Source organism: Macadamia integrifolia, chromosome 2, assembly GCF_013358625.1.
Source record: "Macadamia integrifolia cultivar HAES 741 chromosome 2, SCU_Mint_v3, whole genome shotgun sequence".
Lineage (NCBI taxonomy): Eukaryota > Viridiplantae > Streptophyta > Magnoliopsida > Proteales > Proteaceae > Macadamia > Macadamia integrifolia.
Genome location: NC_056558.1, coordinates 20,630,625 through 20,635,832, shown reverse-complemented (window position 1 = coordinate 20,635,832; position 5,208 = coordinate 20,630,625). Strand labels below are relative to the sequence as shown.

Here is a 5,208-nt window from a genome sequence, read left to right as displayed (position 1 = left end):
AGATTTAGGAACGCTCTGTAGGTACTCTTTACCACTCCTAAGGGCATAAACAACATTACATTGGTTAGAGGGCCCTTGTTGGGTCTGACCTTGTACTATATTCAGTGGTGCATTAGTTGATGTTTGTGAACTAACAGGCTGATGATGCCTAGGGTTAGGCTCTGGTTGACTGGGTAAAGTTCCCTTCTCCCTCTCACGCATAATTGAGACAACTTGGGTAAGTTCTCTCGTAAGATTTTGATGGCTTGTCATGAGGAGGGCCATATTTTTTTCCAAGTCACTTATTCTACTTGCCTCTCCAGTGTTGGTAAACCCAGGGGGTTGCTGATAAGATGATAGTAGAGGGGCCCTAGGAAAACTCGCCTGAGGTCCTACATTTGACCTAGGAAAAGTATTTTGAGAAAAAGATTATTGTGCAAAGGGAGGCCTTTGGGGTCCAGGTTGACCTTGATTATAGAAATTGGAAGGTCCTACTTGGTTGCCCTGATTCCAAGAGAAATTTGGGTGATTTCTCCATCCTGGATTGTATGTGTTACTATATGGATTATTCTGGTATAAGGCATTAACACTATCATTAGAAGTGCCCCCAGAGGTGTTAGGGCATTCTTCTATGACATGTCCAGGGGACTGGCACCAAACACAAATCTTAACTAAATTGACTGATGATGGCTCTCTAGGAACAATAGCCTCAATCCTCTTGATTAGGCTATCCAAATGGGCTTCCTTGGCTACTATCCCATCCACAAAATATCCTTTTCCTCCTATGGTTCTTTCACTCTCTTGGGTTGATTCCCACTCACGGGTTTTGTCAGCTAAGTCAAGTAAAAATTCCCATGCTTTTCCTTCATCTGTAAAGGATGTGAATCCCTCAGGGCACATAGACTCTATCATTTGTTTAGTTGGGTAATCAATACCCTCATAAATTACTTGACATAAATGCCATAGGTCTAGGCCATGGTGAGGGCATTCTTGGAGTAGATCCTTGAATCTCTCCATAAGCTTGGAAAATGACTCACTAGGCTTTTGCCTAAACTGAAGGATATCACTTCTAAGCTTATTGGTCTTGTGAGTTGGGAAAAACTTCTTAAGGAAGACAACTGTGAACTGTTCCCATGAGGTTATGGAATTTGTGGGTAATCCATACAACCACTTCTTAGCTTGGTCTTTCAATGCAAAAGTGATAAACCTAAGCTTAACAGCATCATCAGAAAGCTGTTGGATCTTAATTAGAACACATACCTCTTCAAATTCCCTTAGAAATAGGTATGAATCCTCAGAGGTCAACCCATGAAAGTGGGGCAACATAGTGATGTATTGAGATTTGAGTTCAAAATTATTGCCCTGGGCTTGTGGTAGAACTATACAGGAAGGTTGGGATGTTCTAGCAGGGTAGAACCTATCTTTCAGAGATTTAGGTGAAGGGTTTTGCTGTTGGTCTCCCATATTGAAGGGTTTTAAAGAGAGCAAATGTATAGGGTCACTACTTGTTGGATCTCTTCTTTCTAACCGATTCTTAGTATTACGTACCCACTTAACACTCATGCAACAGAAAACTACCCACAACTAAAGTAAAGCAAGCACAAAAGAATGGATAGCAAAAATTTATTTTTTTTTTATGATTTTTTTTTTGAATTTTTTTTTTGATTTTTTTGTTTTTTGTTTTTTTTGGAGCTTACCGGCAGGGATCCGGGGTTGCTCAGGTCAATTCCTGAGGTACTGCTACAGGGCGAAACCTGTCTTTATCATACTGTGAGGTATGGCGACCTCCACTGATACAACTATTATTGCAAGTTGTTCTTCTCAGGAATTCAATAAAAAAAATAAAAAATAAAGCAAAGTACTCCAATTTACCAAAAGAAAGTGAAAAATAACATGGAACTGTCTCCCCGGCAACGGCGCCAAAAACTTGTTTGAGATTTAAAATGTAACCGCAAGCGTACGAATCAGTGTAGCTACGGGTCGAACACAGGGAGAGCAGCCACCTTATTTTTTATTTCTTTTAATAATGCGAAAGTGAACTGATTAATGGTTGTGATCTAATTCTAATTACCGTCCTAAAAATAACGTCCTAACCATTCGTCGTCTAAGAATTTAAAGACGCAAGCCACACAATTAAAATTAAATAAATAAATAACTAAAAGTAAACAACCCACGCAATTAAAAAAAAATAATAATAAAGGAAAAAAATGCTGAAATAAAAATAAAGTAAAAGAAAGGGGATAAAGCTAGAGAGAGACTCACAAGCAGGTTTCTCTACTTAGCCCGAGGGATGCATCATAATATGAGCTTCCCTACTTGACCAGAGAGTTACTCTTACAAGGGTTTCTCTACTTGGCTTTAGGGAAAGGGAGACAATTAAAATAAAAGCAATAAATTGATGGTTCTATGGCCAGGAGGGGCAAAGCCAACACATACACTTGCCATGAACCTTGGGGGAGAGGGATAGCAATAATGTAACGACTGAAAATAAAAATCCTAAATTAAGAAAGAAAGGGTAGTCAGAAGTAGGAATGAGAGGGGGGAGAGAAGACTACTGAAGGAGCCTACTTACTTGAATCAATGCTTGAACTTGAAAAAAAAATTGCTCCACGGCTCATGATCTTGTCACCTAGATCTAAGCCTAGAACTATAACTTAAAAAATTACAACTCAATTGCATAAATCATAAACATAAAAAGAACTGAATAAAAATAAAAGAGTACTTGCATTAATTGAAATAAAAAAAACTATTACAAAAGTGATTAAAGCAAAAATAGAGAAGAACTAAAACCAAAGAGTGAGAGAGGGAGATAGAGAGCAACTAAAAAAAAACTAGAAGAAGAATGAATTGTGTCTCCTCCTCTTACATGAGTTGTATTTATAGGGCATGGAGAGGTAGGGTAACAATTTTCTCTTTCCTAAAAGAGAGAAACCCACAATTGATTGTGAGATCTTTTGAGTCCAAAAGTGCTAAGATGGAGGAGAGAGAAGAGAGAAATAAATTTTGAGAAATTTCCTAAAATTTTTTTGCTTATTTTCTTTCCTTTTTTTTTTCTAATTTATTTTTCTTCTTTTTTTCTCTCTCCTAGGGACGATTTTTTTTTCTTCCTTTGTGTGATTTGGACAATCTTTGGTGATGATTTGGAGGAGAGAGAAGATTTGGACAATTTTTGGTTCTCCCATTTTTTTCTCTTTCCTTTTTTTTTCTTCTCTTCTTGCTTCCACGATTTTGCTTTCCTTTTTTTTTTTCTTTTTCTTCTCTTCTTACTTCCACGATTTTGAGTGAAAGGCAGGAAATCTTCAACAAAATCTTCTAAAAAAAACAACCATAAGATTCGAACTTGAGACCTCTTGGTGAGCAAGAGAATTTTGTACACCATAGCTCACCAACTAAGCTAGGTAGTTGTTGTTACCAAAAACAAATCTTTAATCACTTAAGGATGTGGTCCATCGATCCTTGTTGGCATTTGGAGTATTCCTTGTACCTCTGGGACAATTGCAAACGGGCTGGTTCTGCATCTCGGTTCAGTTCTGATCCATTATTCTTTTCTGACCCGAAAAAGAATAATCATTTGTACGGGTGACCAAACAAATGTGTACTTTTAATTGAACACGTCCATCTTGCTCAGAATTTCGTCCTCTTCGCAACCATGGAAAGAAATAGGACCTCTTTACGTGTAAAATTGAAGATATAGCTCCCGATATCCTTAAGGCCTTGAAAATATAAAACCTGCAAAAAGAGAGTAAAACCCAAGGTAGCTCCATTCTAAATATGTAAAATGTATGTTTTACTACCCTAGATTTCACACATAAATGTGCTCATCAAGCATTATGTTGCTCCTCTTCCTGAGTCTTCGTGTTGCCTGTTGGTCCAGATGAGCACAGGGAAGAAGTAAACCAGGAATCTGCAGTTGAGGCCGCCATCCCAAGGAAGGCTAGCGAGTGAAATGGAGTCAAGCTCTCCCCCACCCCTTCTCTTTTTCTTCTATCTTTCTTTGTGGGTGTTGATACGCTGTTTGTAAACAATTTCCTTCTTTTCTCTCTTTTTTATAATCAAGAACCTTTGTACATCTAATTTTTTGGTATTAATGGAAAGAACTTCTTTGTACAACTTTCTTCTTCTCTTTTTTATTCATTCTTTAGTGTCTTCTGGGGGGGTGGAACCCGGTTATCTAGCAACTGTGCCAAAAGCTAGCAGGGACTAATGCTAGAGCTCAGTCTTGTAGGCGCTAAGGTTAGAGCTCGATCTTGTAGGGGCCGAGGTTAGAGCTCGGTCTTGTAGGGGCCAAGGTTAGAGCTCGCTCATGCAGGGGCCAAGGTTAGAACTCAGTCTTGTAGGGGCCGAGGTAAGCGCTCAGTCTTGTAGAGGCTGGGGTTATAGCTGGATCCTGTAGGGACAAGGGTTACACCTCGGACTTGTATTGATCGGTCCTTTGAGCTCTGTCACACTGCCCTAGAGATAAGATCTTTAATTTCCCTGCCCCGGAGGTAAGGGTTTCTAGCACTTGCCTTAGAGATAAGGTCTTTTATTGCCTTAAAGATAAGGTCTTTCAGTGGTTTTTCCTTAAAGATAAGGTCTTTGTATTTGCCTTAAAGATAAGGGAATATAGTACTTTGGGATGGAAAGAAGGCAGAGCTAAGCTACCGAGCCTTAACGAGTGAACTTAGACCATTGCCTGCGAAGACATAAATGGAAGTTTACCATAATTTGGAAATAAAGAGAGTTCATCTTTAATTAAATGAGTAGATTACAAGAATTGTTGAGACGAATCAAATTCCAAAATGAGCATTAATTAATTTGGTAAAAAATGCTAGCAAGGAAATAGACTAGGAAAGCATGACTTCCGACTAATTGCTGAAAAAAAGACTTGCTATAAAAGAAACTACTGATAAATTTCTTGAGATTTTTTGCATTCCACGCTCGCTGTAGGGCTCGGCCTTCGGGGGTTTGCAAGTGGTACATCCCCGGGCGGATCACTCTGGAAACTATATAAGGGCCTTCCCAATTTGGGCTGAGCTTGCCAACTCCTTGGGGGTTAGAGACTGAAGCCTTCCTCAAAACTATGTCTCCTATGAGAAACCTTGAGATTTCACTCTTTTGTTATGGAATCGTGTTGTTCTTTGCTTGTATGCCTCATTCCGGAGGAGAGCCTCCTCACGAACTTCATCAATGAAGTCAAGGTTAGCCCTTAGTCTGTCCTCATTATGGGCTTCTTCAAAATCCGTTACA

General features: G+C 39.1%; 1 non-coding gene across 1 annotated transcript; it reads left to right on the top strand.

Annotated features, from left to right (window-relative positions):
* The first annotated feature begins 949 nt into the window (after window positions 1-949).
* Window positions 950-1,056, top strand: LOC122072424. Its single transcript, XR_006138440.1, has one exon. It is a non-coding gene; the product is annotated as a small nucleolar RNA R71 (small nucleolar RNA).
* The last annotated feature ends 4,152 nt before the right edge of the window (window positions 1,057-5,208 follow it).